This window comes from Cupressus sempervirens, chromosome 8, assembly GCF_028749045.1.
Source record: "Cupressus sempervirens isolate cs-2001-9-10 chromosome 8, ASM2874904v1, whole genome shotgun sequence".
NCBI lineage: Eukaryota > Viridiplantae > Streptophyta > Pinopsida > Cupressales > Cupressaceae > Cupressus > Cupressus sempervirens.
Window position 1 is genome coordinate 685,778,528 of NC_143125.1, and position 17,280 is coordinate 685,795,807.

A 17,280-nucleotide genomic window follows, 5' to 3' on the forward strand; every position below is an offset into this window, starting at 1 on the left:
TGGAAATATTCATGATCTATAAAAGGATTAGGATAATGAGGAACAATAGGGTCACTAAGGTTGCCAAGATGAGGAGAAGAGGAATTTGTATCAAAGAGAGCCATGAGTCTACAACTTCTGCTCACAAAAATGGTATAAGTAAGACTAAAAGTAGTAAAGCTCATACACCAAACAAGGCAAGAAGATACAAAGAAAGCTAAAATTATGATATGAACTAAAATCCAATGTAATGTGAAATATGGAAAGATAGCTTACAAGACAATACAAGATAATGCAAATATCTAACTTTGAATAAGAAATCTAACTCTAAATCGCAAATGGAAATGTTGTAAGTTGGGTTCACCAATTAATGTAGTGTTGGAAATGTGAATAAAAGATATAGAACCTAATTTCATCACATAACTAACATACATATAACACAATATAGAGAGGGAGGTCAAGGAGATGATTCCATTCAATCCCAATTGTAAAGAACTAGGTCTAGACAAACTAGTACTAACCAAATAAGTAAGGAACACTAATACAAACAAAGTCTAGGAAGAATAGCAGAAGATATCCAAATCCTTGAAAAAACTAGATGATACAATAAGCTAGAGATAGATATAAGTAAATATGGAAAAATGACAAGGAAGGTAGAGAAAACACTTCTAGAATATGTTCTTAAGCTTTCTTTGTTGATCAAAATGAATGGAATTTGTCAGATCTGGGCTTGAAACTGTGCAATGAACAAAACCCAGAAATTGTTTGGTGATATATTAGGGGAAAGCTGGATGATTGAGGAGAAATTGGATAATCAGGGGTGATTTGTGGGCCTGATAGAACATGTGCAATGGTGATTTTGATTTTTCAATTATGTAGAAGGTCAAAAAGGGTACTCAAGTTACAACATGTTTATCGATTTGATATTCATAACCTACAATAAAAAAGGGGTTTTTTTGTTGATGGGGATTTTCCTTGGTCAAACCCTAGGTTAGGAATTAAACTTGAATTGAAATAGCATGAATGTAAAATATATGTATGAATTTAGTTTATGATAGTGAGATCTCTCAAATTGAATGCAATGTGCTTACTTCACCAATTGGTTTGGATCAAGAAGATTAAGATGAATGGATGTAGAAGATGCAATAAAGGATCTTGAATGGATTGAAGAATATCTTGAAAATAAACTCCTTTAATTTCTTGAGTTCTTGAATCCTTGAGCTTAAATGGAAGAATGCTTGAATGAATGCTTGAAGACTTGAAAACTTGAATGCAAGTTCTTGAACTTGAGTGCCAGTGCATGAGTCCTCGATATGACATTTGATGGATGAGAAATGAAGAAAATGGAAGGGTTTATATAGATCTTAGAATTGACTAACTCCCATAGGCTAACCTACCTAGGAATTAACACCCCAAAGGTATGCAGACATGGGACCCAAGTAGCAGACCGAAAATAGTACCCAATCAAGAGTGCAATATGACCCTAATTGCCCCATCAGGGGTGCACTATGCCCTTGATTGGTCAGCGACGCATGACACCCCTAACAACTAGGTCCTAGAACCTTTGAGATCACTTCAGGATCCCAAAATAGGTTTGGATCCCTAAATTTAGTCGTACAATATGAGATATAGTTGTTATGATGGAAATGAAAGATTCCAATTGGACGGATGAATGGAAGGGAGGAACTAGGAGGATAGATCCTACTCTAGTCTTAATGACATAAAAATAAGAGCTTTAAAGAGGATCTATTAGGTTTTACCCCAATTCCACCTAGGAGGGAGAAAAAAAAGGTGAAGAAAGAAGGAAAGGTGCAAGGAAATTGATGATCTTGCATTAAATAGGTGCTAAATCTTCAGTAAATTGGAGTTCATCCAATTTAAGATGGGTACAACAATCTCCCAATTCTCCATAATCTTTGAATGAAGGTGTTCATGCATGATAAAATTATTCCTTTTCATGTAGTGCATTCTCATCATTCTACTTTCCATCCTCAACAATTTTTCTATTATCTTTAACAACTATTTTTCTTTCTAGGTCTTCACACATTCTGAATGATTGACTTTCCAATTCCTTCTTTTAGATTTTTGACTTTTTATTTTTCTCCTTCAACTTTTCAATATCTATCTCAAATTCTTTGAACATAGAACCTTATAATAGTTTATCCACGTGTTCACTATTTTCCTAACTTTCATTTGACTTCATAGTAAGATCTCTTCTTATTGGAAAGGATTTTCTCAACTTCTCTTGTATCTTTTGAAACAAGTTATCTTTTTTCTCAAGTTTTTTCTTATACATGTGCCCCTCCATGAATGTGGAGTTTTTCCTCAAGTTGGTAGGCTTAATATCAAGAGGACCAACACTTTGATACATTTTGGCTCCTGAATTAAAAAATTTTGAATAACCCAATGATAGAAACAAATACATCTAGAGGTAGATGATTCCCATCTACAAGTACCTATTCAAACACTAGGGCCAACTATAAGGGTATACTCCTTCTTCCCCAGGCTCTGCAAAACCTAGGCAGGTGAACTTATAGATTCTTCATATGGTACCAATGTCAAAAGTATACAACTAAATCTAGACAAAGCAAATAAAACCCATGTTTCTCCTATACTTATGCAATAACAAAGATGTGCAGTAGCAAATTGCAAATACTATGAAATCCACAAGCTAAGTGAAGGCATCCTTTCAACTCTTAAATAGAAAGGGAAATGAATGAATATAAATTTGATTTCAACAAATACCAAATATGTAACAGTAAGAAACATGTTGATCTTGTATTTGATCAATTCCTTATCTATTAGGCAGTTTCATAAATCACACACATACATCTATGATACTAGTGACCTATTGCATACATCAAGATATCAAATCTATCCTATCACTTTGTGAATTAGACATCAGTGTTCATGAAGACCTCATATTCATCAAATATCCTTCTCAAATAACCAACAACCCTGTCAAGTATATCAAGCATTTACTTGGCTCTTTGTTCCAACAAAAAAACATACAAGACATACAACCTTAAGGGGCTGCAAAAGGGCTTAAGTTCTTTGTCCCTAAACCACAAAACATTGTGAATTATAGAGATAGGAGACAAGAATAAGAATGAAAATAAGAAGTTTTCTTCTCACTGTATTCATTTCTTTGAAACTATACATTCAAGATGCATGTAAATGACATGTAAAACTACTGAATAGATCATAACTATCTACATTAGCTTCATTTACTATTGTTCATACAAGAGAGAATGTTGAAGAATGGTAAAATCATAGCTCTAGATCCAACCTTGTGCTATCACAAACTAATTGAAACCAACCCTTACAATGAGAGAGAAAGAGAACGATATAGGAAAGGAAGAAGAAAGTGGATCTAATATGGAAGTGACACATGTTCACTTAAACCTACATCCCCTATTGTTGCAAAGAATCTCTCTTCTCTCTATAACCAAAATCTAAAAGGGATCTCATTATTATGCTCCAAAAAACTCAAAATATCTTCTCTAACTAATGAGAAACAATTGTTATGATAAAATGATCATATATGCATCTGAAATGTTGACAAATCATCTACTAAATTAATATGAGAGTGAAAAAACCATCACTAACTACATCCTTACTACCTTTGGTGCATATCTACTTCACCATTTTTCCAAAAACCAACGCTGAATTGCTATACCTGAATGTGGTTGAAAAATGAGTACCTAGTAAAAAACCCATAGCTGAAATATATTACTTCTTGTGAAAAAAAAAACCTCAAATCTAGAAAGTTTGTTCTAAGACCTTTCCAATGGTATATGATAGTCCTATACTTGCTCATCAAAAATGCCCAAAATATCCATCTGAAGACCAGGTTCCTATTAGGTTCTCAGGAGTGCATTTGATTGCAAATATTTAATTCCTTTTCTAAAGTTAAAAATTTAGGCTATAACCCTCTTTTTATTTAAAATAGCCTATGCACATTAAAAATTAGAAAAAATAATAAAATATTATTTTTCTAAACTTGATATTTCCCTCCAATTATGCATCCGGTCAACTCAAGTTTAACCCCCTACGACACATGTCACCTTGTGATTGGTTGGCTTTGAATCCATCACTACTATCTGGGCACCACATGGCACCTTCTAATTTTCTCACTGATCTACCACTTGTCACCTGACAAACTACCATGTGGCATATTTTCACTAGATCTCCTCTTGTACAATCATTGCCACATCACCTACCTATTGGATGCCCTACCATGTCATCGTCGATCACCACGTGTCATAATGACACTTTACTTCATTCTTTAATGACCTAGCATCTTTTAAATGTGGGGAAGCACCATTCATCAGATCCGACATGTATCTCAATCTAAAGCCTCTGAATTTGGACCTGACACATCATTGTTCCTCATTTTTTGTGCCATGTGTCATTGTGTTATTGGACCATCTAGATGCCACGTCTCTTTTTAATTCATTTGACTATCCACATCAACATCACCACATCAACTCTCCATGTCTACCTATCAGATTAAAATTTACTTACAATCATCTTAGCTGGTCTCAAGTGGGCCCCACACGAGAAGTCTTCCTTGTGTCTCAAAAGGCATGGCCTTTTAGACATTTTTCTTATTGTGTAGTGAGGCATTTAAACAACTTAAAAAACCCCTTCTTGGTGAATGTGGGATATAAACTTCTTTGTATTTCTTTCCTTGTTGCTTTGCGCAACTCATGGAAACCTACCCAAGAAAATGTGAGGCTTGGCTTCCCATCAAGGCTAACTGAGAGAAAAACCACATTGGTTTGGCGACAACGATTTTTCAAAAGAGATTTTGGACTAGGATCTGCATTTCTCCCTAAAATGCATAACTAGGTGAAACGTTGACCTCTTCAGACTATTGAAGTCTGCCAGGGTGTGCCCATCTTCGGGCTTCTTACTAGGAAGGTGAGCCTCTACAATTTTGGCCTCCAACATTGCTAGGGTTGTGGCTTTTTTGATTTCCAAGGTATAAGGACTTCTTAAGAAATATTACGTCCTTTATCAACAAGCTCCACATTTAACAGTAACACATTTCATGACTTCAACTTGGATGCCAGTCACATTAGTGTTGCTAAATTGTTGTTGCCTCCCCTTTCTAAAATTTGTCCATCATTTTTGCTTTTTGTAAACCTTTTACTTTGTTAAAAAATTCCTCTGAGATCAGAGCTCCAAAATCAAAGTTCTTTCTAAAATTCTTAATAATCCCTTTGCTTCTAACAGATTGCCTCTGTGTAAAAGATTTTTCTTGTCAATCTCTCTTATGGTTGTTTAACCTAATTAAACTCTATAAAAAATAATATATTTGAAGTTGTGTTGCCCAAGTTTTAGTCTATATCTTTGCTTTAGGGTTTTTGACTCAAGTCAAAAGTTAAAGTTTTGAGTTTGAGTCTACTTTTCACTTAGAATAGTCTTTCTTCTCATCTCCCTTTAAGTTAACCTAATGCGGGAGATCATATGAGCAATACATTATTTCTTGGATAGGTGATTAAGTTTTGGGAGGGTTTGTTATGCATTTTTCGAATCAAAAGAACAATATGAATATTTCTAATGATTCATATTCTTTGTTCCTAATCATGTTGGATACAAGATTCATGTTGAGAAGTATCTCTTTATGAAAGCATTTCTTCATCTCTGAAAGTTTTTAACTCCATGGTTAAAGATCTATATCTAGAGAAGGATACATTTTCACAGATATATACAAAGAAAATACAATAAAGAAACATCAAAGACTGAGGCTTAAAGAGAAAATCCATATCGTGAGAATGGGCTATGAAGAGAATTAGTTGAATTTGAATGCAGGAGAAGTAGATAAATCATCAAAAATGGTGAAAGAACCAGTTCAAAGGTGGCAAAGACCAAAGTTGAAATCAAATTAATGAATCAAAATATGTTCGATCATCCACATCATCAAGTTGAATAGTCAAATTACCTTAGAAATAAGTCATGACTATCAGATGAAGACCAGATCGATGGATAATATTCTAAGATGGAATTATAAACTATCTAACAGTGCATCTCATTAACTGTCAGATCAAAGAAGATCTACGGAGGTTGTTATGTCACTATATAAAGATGCTCAATCATTATTCTATTCGACATAGCAACATGAAGGCACATGTCTGGTGGCCCATCATATTTCACAAACTGCAATTAGAATCTAGTCACTGAGTGCAACGAAGGCAAGAAAGTCAACATTAAATTCTCCAAGCAATGGAATGGTGCCAACTGTTCACCATAGTGTGCCTAGTTGGAAAAGGGGGACCTGCACCATGAAAAAAAGAGACCTAACATCATTTTGTTACCACTGTTAGATCAAAAAGAGATCCACAAATGTTGTTATCTTTCTATATGAAGTTTCTCAATCATTATTCTATGCAACAAAGTGACAAGAGGGACCCACAAAGGAAGTTATAAAGGAAGTCATAATGTTTTAATCTCAACCGTCGATTTGAGATCAATGATGGGAATTCAAAAATGCAGTGACTGTTCAAATATGAAATACATGGGTTTGGCATGAAAAAATAGAAAATGAAGAATAAACAAATTTCTATAGGATTTTTTGAGACTACATGAAGATGAACAGTCATGGTGTGTTTTCAAGAATATCATGGATTTAGAATCATCAATAGAAGAGATAGCACATTCTTATATTGTGATACAAATTGGATATTTCCATATTTTATTCTTTATTATATGAGTGTTGCTCTACCAGAATTTAGAAATTATAACAACTAAATATAAATAAAATTTCTTTTGACATAATAAGGGTCAACAAACTAGAGAGGGAATGGTTTTGTAATTCCATTTATAGTATTTTCTTTTCATGTTTTTTAGTCCATGCATTAGATAGCTTTGCACTTAGAGTTGAAAGAGAATTGTGTATGATCCTATAAATAATCAAATGGATTCCATTTCATTTTGATATTTGGAGTACAACAATTCCATTTGCTGCTTTGTATATGGTTTTCTTTCTTGTATTGATAGTTTCATACATGTTATGCACTTCATTGGGAATTAACGGATAATGTATGTGAATCTATTGGATACTCATTGAATTCCATTTCAGTCAAGGTTAATAGCCAAAACAATTGCACTCGCCCTCATAATATTTTCTTTCCATTTAGATGATTAATTTGCATTTAGAATATAATTAGGATTCAAAAAATATCAAGATAATCTACTGCAATCATTCCACTTAGTGTAATAGTTTATTCATATACATCTTGCCCGAGTTGTTCGTGCCTACAAACAATTTGGTTATCCTTTATTGCTCTTAGGTTAATAGCTTATAATATCAATAATTTATGATCACATAAAGACATATTCATTGCATAATATTGCAAGAATCATAGGGAGTTGTACCTAATAAATTCAATGGGCAGTGATAAAGTATATACACTGACCTAGTTGTTGGTAAACATCCTTTTGTTTCCCCAAACATTGGGTATCTAAGAGTCAAGATTATGAAATCTAATAGGAGGACAAACTATTAACCAACAATTTTTGGTGACTCTATTGGGGATTTAGATGAAAGTTCTGAATAATTTCCCTTCATAACCAGTTATTCTCTAAATATATATTTGAGTTGCAAAAAAGGACTTGTGGTATTTAGATGCTTGTCATAAGAACTTGATACTAGTTTACAACCTCAACCTATTGAAGAAGTTTAGTAATTTTAAAGTTGAAGACTCGTAAGATAAATTTGAAAAACACCATTTGATACACTCTAGATTTCAAATATACTAGGAGTGCTAAGGAGAAAGGAAAGATTGACCCAATATATGAAGAACTAAAGGAGGCTAACTTTCCTATCCTAAAAGACCTTTGCAGAAGAGGAAAGACACATGCAAGGGAATCTGTAACCAAGTAACTTCAACATACTCTCTTATCTACAGTTGTTCCTCCTAATAGAACACAAAGAATTCAATCTTCTTGCTCCTCCAATTGTCAAAAATTGTATTCCTCCTACTTTTGATGCTTTTTTGTTGATTGGTGCAACACTTCCACTTTCTATTACTTTTCAACCAAATCATAATATCGTACCAGTAGCTATGGCACAACCATGGGGAAATGTTATTGGTCCTCTTGCCCTTGGGGCTAATAATGATATACCAAGAGCATCAAGGTAAAAAATTGCAATATTTAATGGAGATAGCTCTAGTTTTGCAGAACAACACTTGAGTGCTTTCTATAAAGCTTGTGGTGTAGCAAATCCTCAACATGAGGATGTAGTAGTCAGAATGTTTGTTGACACATTGGTGGACAATGCTATTGATTGGTTTCAAGACCTACTTGCAGGATGCATCACAAATTAGAACACAATGAAACAAAGGTTTGAGGAAAGATACAAAAGTGCAGAAGATGCACAAACCTTGTAATTACAATTGGGTCAAATAAAGAAAGAAACCTTGATTTCTATGAGAGATTTCAATGAAAAATTCAATAAACTTCTCAAAAGAATTCCTACTACAAGTGCACCTATTGATGATAATAATAAAACATTCTAGATTAACTCAATGCCACTTGATCTAGGATACCAGATTAGAAGAGAAAATGTAGCCAAGTTGCAAGTTGTTCAAACACTAGTTGTGGAGATGGAGGATGACATGATAGCCTTTGGTAAGTGGAAGATAGAGTTTCAATCTAGAACTATGAGCAATACAACTAGTATTTCTAATACTACATAAGCAATGCTTCAAAAGTTGTCTAATGAGCTCATCTCATTGAAGAAACAGATTAATAGACCTGCTTATCAAACTCATCAACAAGGGTATACAAATACAAATGGAGGTAAAGCATTGAAAATACCACCTATTCAATAGAGACTAACAATTGAACTTTCTCCAAAAAGACAAAGTATGTGTGCTTTTCACCTAAGTGCAGATCATAATGGAGATACATGTGCTGATATGATCAGATATAGATAGATGGTGGATAAAAAAGAACAAACAATTGAATATCCTAAAAGTGAGGATGATCATGCTCCTTGTGGAAACTTAAAAATTATTTCTTGTAGTATGAATTAGATACAAAAGTAGGAGGATATTATTTTGCTATTCTAGAAGGACTCCAGTTAACAATAATGACCAGAGGTCAGAAAAATAGAAATCAAAACAAGAACTTAGTTCTTGTTAAGAATAATGCACCATCAAATGAAGTTGATAAAAATAGTGGCGCAGTAATTTCATCTTCACAAAAGGAGTATAAAGGTAAGTCTACTCATTCCTTTGACATAGTACAATATTGTGAAGAAATAAGAATTTAGATATCTCCATTGGATTTTTTGAAATCTAATCCTGATCAATTAAAAATATTAGTTGAGCATTGCAATAGTAAAGAGACAGATCATGCTAATATTAATGCCAATGTTAAACATCATAATACTGCTAGCACTAGTGGAGCTCCTTTTGATAATGAAGATTTTGCAATTCCTAGACTGTTTCAAGAAGAAGAATCTACTATTTTAGCTACCCGCCCAAAGAAAAAGCCAGATCCTTTTTTATATTTCTCTATTCATCAATACAAATAGATTGAGTAATTGCATCATAGATTCAGGAGCCTCTGACAATGTAATGCTTACCTCTGTAACCAAAGCTTTAGGTCTTCCATTGACTAAAACTTTTGGTAGATGCTACTCAATGGATGCTAAACAAGTGTCATTGCTAGGACAAATTAAAGATGCTCAAGTTGCCCTTGCTACTTACCCCTCTAAGAGATTGAAACTTACCAATCTAGTAGCAGACATCCCTGCAAGTTATGGAATGCTCTTGAGTTGAATTTTTTGCAAAGACATGGGGGGATAAATAGAATTAGATTGGTCTAGTGCCACTATAAAAATCAGAGACAAAAAGGTGAAGCTATAACCAAAAGAGAAAGAAAAATTCATTGTTTTGAAATCAGATGATCCTAGATCTCAAATCGTGTATCATGAAATGTAGTTTGGCAATTATATGTTGTTCTTTGGTACCCCTGAGATCTTAGAAGAATCAAAACCAAATAAAGGTGATCAATTGTGGACTCTAGAATTTGATGGCAGTTGTGCAAATGTTGGCTTAGGTGCAGGTGTAGTGTTGATTGTTAGAATTCTTTAGAATAACTAAGAGGGTGGGGTGAATCAGTTATCCAAGGTCCAATGATGTCCAATACAATCTTTTTCTACAAATCCTTAATGGCACTTAACTAAAATTATCAGGCATGTGATTTGAATAGTAATCAATCATGAAAAGTAACACATGCATCACACCATAACACTAAGGATTTGATAACCCAAAAACCCTCGAGGAATAAGAAGGTAAAACTAGAGTGGGGATGATACCCACAAAATAACTGCGCAATTGATTTCAACCACTTCTGATGGTCTGCCCTATTAAAGGCTACAACATATTGTTAAATGTGACCTTGTTAAAGGATTTAAGAACATTCAATTTGGAATGTCACCTTGTTAAAGGATTTACATAGAGCTTTTAGGCTCACCCAAGTCCATGGGATTTACAGTCACCTTCTTAAAATAATCTTTCATCCCTCACTAAGGATCTTCTATCCTCCTCCTAAGGATGTCTTATCCTTCTCCTAAGGATCTCTTTATCCTTCTCCTAAGGATCTCTTTGTCCTGCTCTTGGGGATCTCTTTATCCTTCTCCTCAGGCTTATTCACCTAGCTGTTAAGCTAACCTCACAATGTAGGGTTTCAATGTCTAATACAATGTTAAGAAAGTATTAGAAGGGTTTTGACCTGATATAGATTGCAACCTTAACTATGCAGATTTCAGATTGCTCTTTAGTCCTTTTCTGTGCTTGGATTTCCTCTCTTGCAGTGCTGACAGCTTGTTCACCCTTCAAGATCTATCTCCTTGAGTTCTTCCACTCATTATGCCAATGCTCTCTCTGGACACTTCGATTAATTTAGAGTCTTGATGCTCTGTTTTGTTCTTTGCATGATTACACTTATGACCAACTCCCTCTCATGCATGCACACTTGATCTTTGATCTTTAACTCCTTATAAAGAAGTTATGTTCTTGATTTCTCGCTCAAATCTCCCTCTCCAACTTTAGGGTTTCAATGGATTAGATAGGATGCAATGTATCTATCCCATATCTAGTTTCTATCTAGAAACTTCATGATAAATCCATTAGCATTTGCCAAAAATGTTTTACATAGTGCTCTATGCCACCAACTCACCATTCTTATCTTCTATATGGTTCACAAAATTCTAGATAACTACCATGTCGGCTCAGATCTAGTGAATCTTTGGCTTTTCAAAATAATGCAACAACTCGACATCATTGGTTTACTGATGCTCGACACTTTCTGTGTTACTTGGCTTCTTAATGTTATTTACTGGTGCTTGGTACCTATAGCATTTTTTGCTTTTCTTGGCACTTGAAGAATTCTATGTTACTCGGCACTTGATCTTCACTCGGCACCTGAAGACTGCTCATCACCTGAAGATCACTCGACACATACTAAGTTGAACTTGCTCGGCTTCAATTAAGAATTTGTTCGGCACTAACTAGAACTTAGTTAATCCGTACATCTTTGATATGTCTTAGTGTGTCCATCCTCTATATCTTAGAGTATGTCATCAATGCACTTTTTCATCAATGGCTTAGTTGATCCTTGTACTTCATTACAACATCATAACTTCAACCTTTCTCTAGGTACTCTAGTTACATCTTATTAATTGCCACCTCCTTGTCAATCAACCAATTGATAGTATTTGGATCGCTAAAGCAATTGTCATTCCTGCAAGTGGCAAGTTTGACATCAATGATGAAAAAATGATTGAAACATTCTTTACCAGTTCCATTTCTCTTCATTCATGATCTTTTCAATCATTTCCAACATTGATATCACCTGATGGAGAAATGACTTGTTTTGCTTATAAGTTGGATTTCAAAAACATTACTAATACTACAGAATATGAAGCTCTCCTTCTTGGTATAATGGCAAAAAAAAAAGGGAGTCAAAATGCTTAAGGCACAAGGAGATGCAAAGTTGGTAGTAAGACAAGTTAGAAATCAATATGCAGTGAAGAATTCAAGATTGAGAAACTATCATAGTAAGGTGTGGGATGAAATTGAGGGTTTTGATGCCTTCTCAATTACATCAATACTTAGAGAATTCAATTCAAGAGCCGATTCTTTGGAAATTTCTTCATCATTGCTCTTACCACACCTTGCTTTCAAAAATTAGACATATAAAGTAGAAGTTCTATTTAGGCCTAATGTCCTTGATAATGAGGAGTCATGGTAGGTATTTGAAGATGATAAACAAAAAATCAAATTCATTGAAGGGGAGGATCCTTTTGAATATTTATATTTTGAAGGAAGCACTAATGCAAAAGGTAATGATTCAGTGGTAGAAGATGAAAAGAAGACAAGATCTGATGTGTTTCAGTTGAAAGGTAATAGGATTCTACCTCATTTAATCTATTTAGAGAAACTCTTTGATATGCATGATGCATATATAAAGAGAGAAAGAGATAAGAAGGGAAAGGTATGTGGTGAATATGATAGAATCAATATAGGGACAGAAGTCAACCCCAAGATGATAAACATAGGCAAGTGTTGCACACCAAAAGAGAGAGGAAAATCAATAAATTGCTCATTGAATTCGAAGATGCATTTTCTTGGAGTTATGAATACCTAAATAATTTCACGAGTGGGGAGTTCAAACATGAAATCTGTCTTAAACTAGATGCAATACCATTCAGGCAGAAGTAGAGAAATTATAATCCTATAGTTGAAGAGGCAATCTTCAAGGATATTGACAAAATGCTGCAGGCGAGGAGTATTTACCCTATTCATCATTCCATTTGGGTGTCTAATATTGTACCAATGAGGAAAAAGAATGGAAAAATAAGAATTTGTGTAGATTCATAAAATTAAATCAAGCCTCATTGAAGGACAATTTTTATCTCCTTAATATGGATCATCTTTTACAGACTGTTGTAGGATCAAAGATGATGTCCATGATGGATGGATTTTTAGGATATAATTAGATCCAAGTAAATGAAGCAAATTAGTTCAAGATTGCATTTACCACACCATGGGGTACATTTGCATACCATAGAATTCCTTTTGGCTTAAACAATGCAGGAGCAACTTTTCAATGTGGGATGAATTTGGTTTTTGAAGGTTTGAAAGATAGAATTATCATCATATATCTTGATGATTTGACAGTCTTTTCTAAGGAGAGAAAAGATCATAGCAGGGATCTAAAAAAGGCGTTACAAAGATGTAAAGAGCATGGTATCTCTCTAAACCCAAAGAAATTAGTATTTTTTGTTACAAAAGGTAAGTTGCTTGGTTATATTGTATCTCAAGAAGGAGTGGAGATTGATCCAAATAGGGTTAAAGCTATTCAACAATTAATTCTACCATTGAGCAAAACAGGAGTGAAGTCCTTCTTTGGCCAGGTAAATTTCTTGAGAAGATTTCTTCTTGATTTCTCAGAAATGGTTAAATGTATAGTTGATATGATGAAAGGCAATAAAACTTTAAAATGGAGTGAATGTTGGAAAAAGGGATTTTGAAGATATCAAGGATGCTATTGCTAAAGCCCCTATGCTTGTCCATCTTGATTACACTAAGGAATTCATCATTTACTATTATGCCTTAGAACATACTATACTAGCCATATTGATGCAACAAAATAAAGAGAGAATACAAGCCCTAATAGCTTTCATGAGTATACCATTGAAAAATCAAGAACTACGATATTCTCAAATGGAAAAATATGCATATGCAGTGGTAAGAGCCCTCAAGAATTTTTGATTTTATGTGTTGCATTCTCATTCAATAATATATGTGCTAGATCCTATAGTGAAAAGTATTTTGTCACAAAAAGATGTTGGTTGCAATAATAGAGGAGTGTGGATAGCCAAAGTTCAAGAATATGATATAGAAATCAAATCAACCGAACTTGTAAGAGGAAATGCACTTTGTAAAGCCTTAGCAGAGGATCAACAAAGCAAAGAGAAGATACTCCAAAAGTTCTTATGGTAAGTCTTCAAGATCCCTAGTTCTCAAACATTGCTTATTTTGTGACATATGGTGAATACCCTACTAGATTGACTACTAAGAAAAGGAGAGATCTAAAAACTAAAGCCTTGAAATATGTAATTCATGATTATTTCTTGTATAAGAGAGATATTTATGGAACATTTTTGAGATGTGTGGATAAGGAACATCAGGTGAAGTGATTAAGATCTTTTCATGACGAAGCATGTGGAGGACATTTTTCTAGCACTGTCATTGCATTCAAAATATTAAGACAATGTTATTATTGGTCTGGTATGTTTAAAGATGCATATAAGTGGGTGGATAATTGTGAAAAATGCAAGATGTTTACTAGTAAACCTCAACTGGCTACCGCAACTCTTAGGCTAGTACTAATTGAAACTCCTTTCCATCAATGGGGTTTAGATTTTATAGGTCCAATTAATCCTTCCTCTAGTCAAGGACATTCATATATACTGACTACCATAGATTATTTTAGTAAATGGGTTGAAACTAAGCCAATGAAGAAGACTTCCTCAGAAGTGGTATGTGAGTTCCTCAAAGAACATATTCTGGTTAGGTTTGGAGTTCCTATGAAGTTAGTAATGGATAATGCATCTTATTTTTCCTCTTCAGAGATCATTGAATTTTTCTATGATAATGGAATTCAAGTTGGACATTCCTCTAATTATTTCCCTTAAGGAAATGGGTAGGCTAAGTCTAGTAATAAAAATCTGATTAATATTTTGAAGAAATTGATCTTAGATAATCAGAAAGGTTGGCATAAGAAAATTCATGATGCTTTATGGGCTAATAGGACCACACCTAAAAGGGCTATTAGCATCTCACCTTTTGAGTTGGTGTATGGAGTAGAAGTTAATTTGCCACTGCCATTAGAACTAGATGCTTGTAAATTGAAAACTACAATTGAAGATGATGTCTTCTGAGATGGGTTAGAGAAGAGGATCTTGTATCTTACTAAACTGCAAGAAGATAGAGAAGAGATGGTTGATAAGATTACTAAACATCAAGGAAGGATAGAAAAATTATTTGATAGAAGAGTAAGGCCTAGAAAATTTATGGAAGGTGACTTGATTTTGTTATGGGATAAGAGACATGAGCCAAGAGGCATGCATTCCAAATTTCAGTCTTTGTGGAAAGGACCTTTTCAGATTACACAAACAAATAAAAATAATTTTTTCAAATTGGCATATCCAACTAGAGAAACCTTTTCATGTTCTTATAATGGGTAGGATATGAAATTGTATCAAATGCAAAATTGAAAACAGGTAACTCTTGTATAGTAGATAGCTAGGTAGGTTTTCCTTTTCATGCATTTTTCTTAGTTTAGTTGCTTATTTTCCTTAGGTAGTAACTTGCTACTTTCTTAGTTTAGCCTGTTCTTTTTGTTTCCAAGTTGTCAGCCTTGTGCAGAACCAAAGATTGCTTGGATTCTTTCAAGCATTATCATGCTTAAATCCCTAGACAGAGCCAACTTTTGCCCAAGTTTCAACCTATATCTTTGCTTTAGGGTTTTTGAGTCAAGTCAAAAGTTAAAGTTTTGAGTCTGAGTATAGTTTCCCCTTAGAATGGTCTATCTTCTCATCTCCCTTTGAGTTGACCTAATGTAGGAGATCATATAAGCAATACATTATTTCTTGGCTAGGTGATTAAGTTTTGGAAGGGTTTGTTAGACAATTCTTTGATGAGAAGAAAGATCTAAATATCTCTATTGATTGATATTCCTTGTTCCTAATCATGTTGGATACAAGATTCATGTTGAGAAGTAGTTCTTTATGAAAGCATTTCTTCATCTCTAAAATTTTCTAACTCCATGGTCAAAGATCTATATCTAGAGAAGGATACATTTTCATAGATATATACAGAGAAAATACAGTAGAGAAACATCAAAGATTGAGGCTTAAAGACAAAATACAAATCGTGAGAATGTGCTATAAAGAGAACCAGTTAAATTCAAATGTAGGAGAAGTAGATAAATCATCATAAATGGTAAAAGAACTAGGTCAAAGGTGGAAAAGACCAAAGTTGAAATCAAATCGATCAATCAAAATACGTCTGATCATCTACATCATCAAGTTAAATAGTCAAGTCACCTTGGAAATAAGTCACGACCGTCAGAAGAAGACCAAATCAATGGATAATATTTTAAGATGGAATTATAGACTATCTAACAATGCATCTCATTGACTAACAGATCAAAGATCTACAGAGGTTGTTATGTCGCTATATAAAGATGCTTGATCATTATTCTATGCAACATAGCGACATGAAGGCATGTGTCTAGTGGGCCATCACATTTTGAGAAGCGTAGCCAAAATCTAGTCACTAAGTACCATGAAGGAAAGAAAGTCAACGTCAGATTCTCCAAGCAATGGAATGGTGCCAACTGTTCGCCACGATGTGCCTAGTTGGAAAAAGGGGACTCACACCATGAAACAAAGAAAACTAACATCATTTTGTTACCACTGCTAAATCAAAAAGAGATCCACAGATGTTGCTATGTCGCTATATGAAGTTGCTCGATCATTATTCTATGAGACAGAGACAAGAGGAACCCTCAGAGAAAATTACAAAGGAAGTCATAATGTTTTAATCTCGACCATCAATTTGAGATCAATGATGCAAATCTGAAAATATAGTGACCGTTGGAATATTAAATACATGGGTTTCATGAAAATAATAGAAAATGAAGAATAAACAAATTTCTTCAGGATTTTATGAGACTACATGAAGATGAACAGTCATGGTGTGTTTTCAGGAATATCATTGATTCTGAATCATCAATACAAGAGATAACACATGCTCATATCATGATAGAAATTGGATATTTCCATATTTTATTCTTTATTATATGACTTTTGCTTTGCCATAATTAAGAAATGATAACAATGGACTATAAATGTAATCTCTTTTGACATAATAAGAATTAACAAACTGGAGAGGGAATGGTTCTATAATTCCATTTACATTATTTTCTTTTCATGTTTTGTAGTCCATGCATTAGATATCTTTGTACTTAGAGTTGAAAGACAATTGTGTATGATCCTGTAAATAATCAAATGGATTCCACTTCGTTTTGATATTTGCAATACAGTAATTGCATTTGCCAATTTAGATATGGTTTTGTTTCTTGTATTGATAGTTTCATACATGTTAGGCAGTTCATTGGGAATTAAAGGATAATGTATGTGAATCTATTGGATACTTGTTGAATTCCATTTCAGTCAAGGCTAATAGCCAAAGCAATTCCACTTTCCCT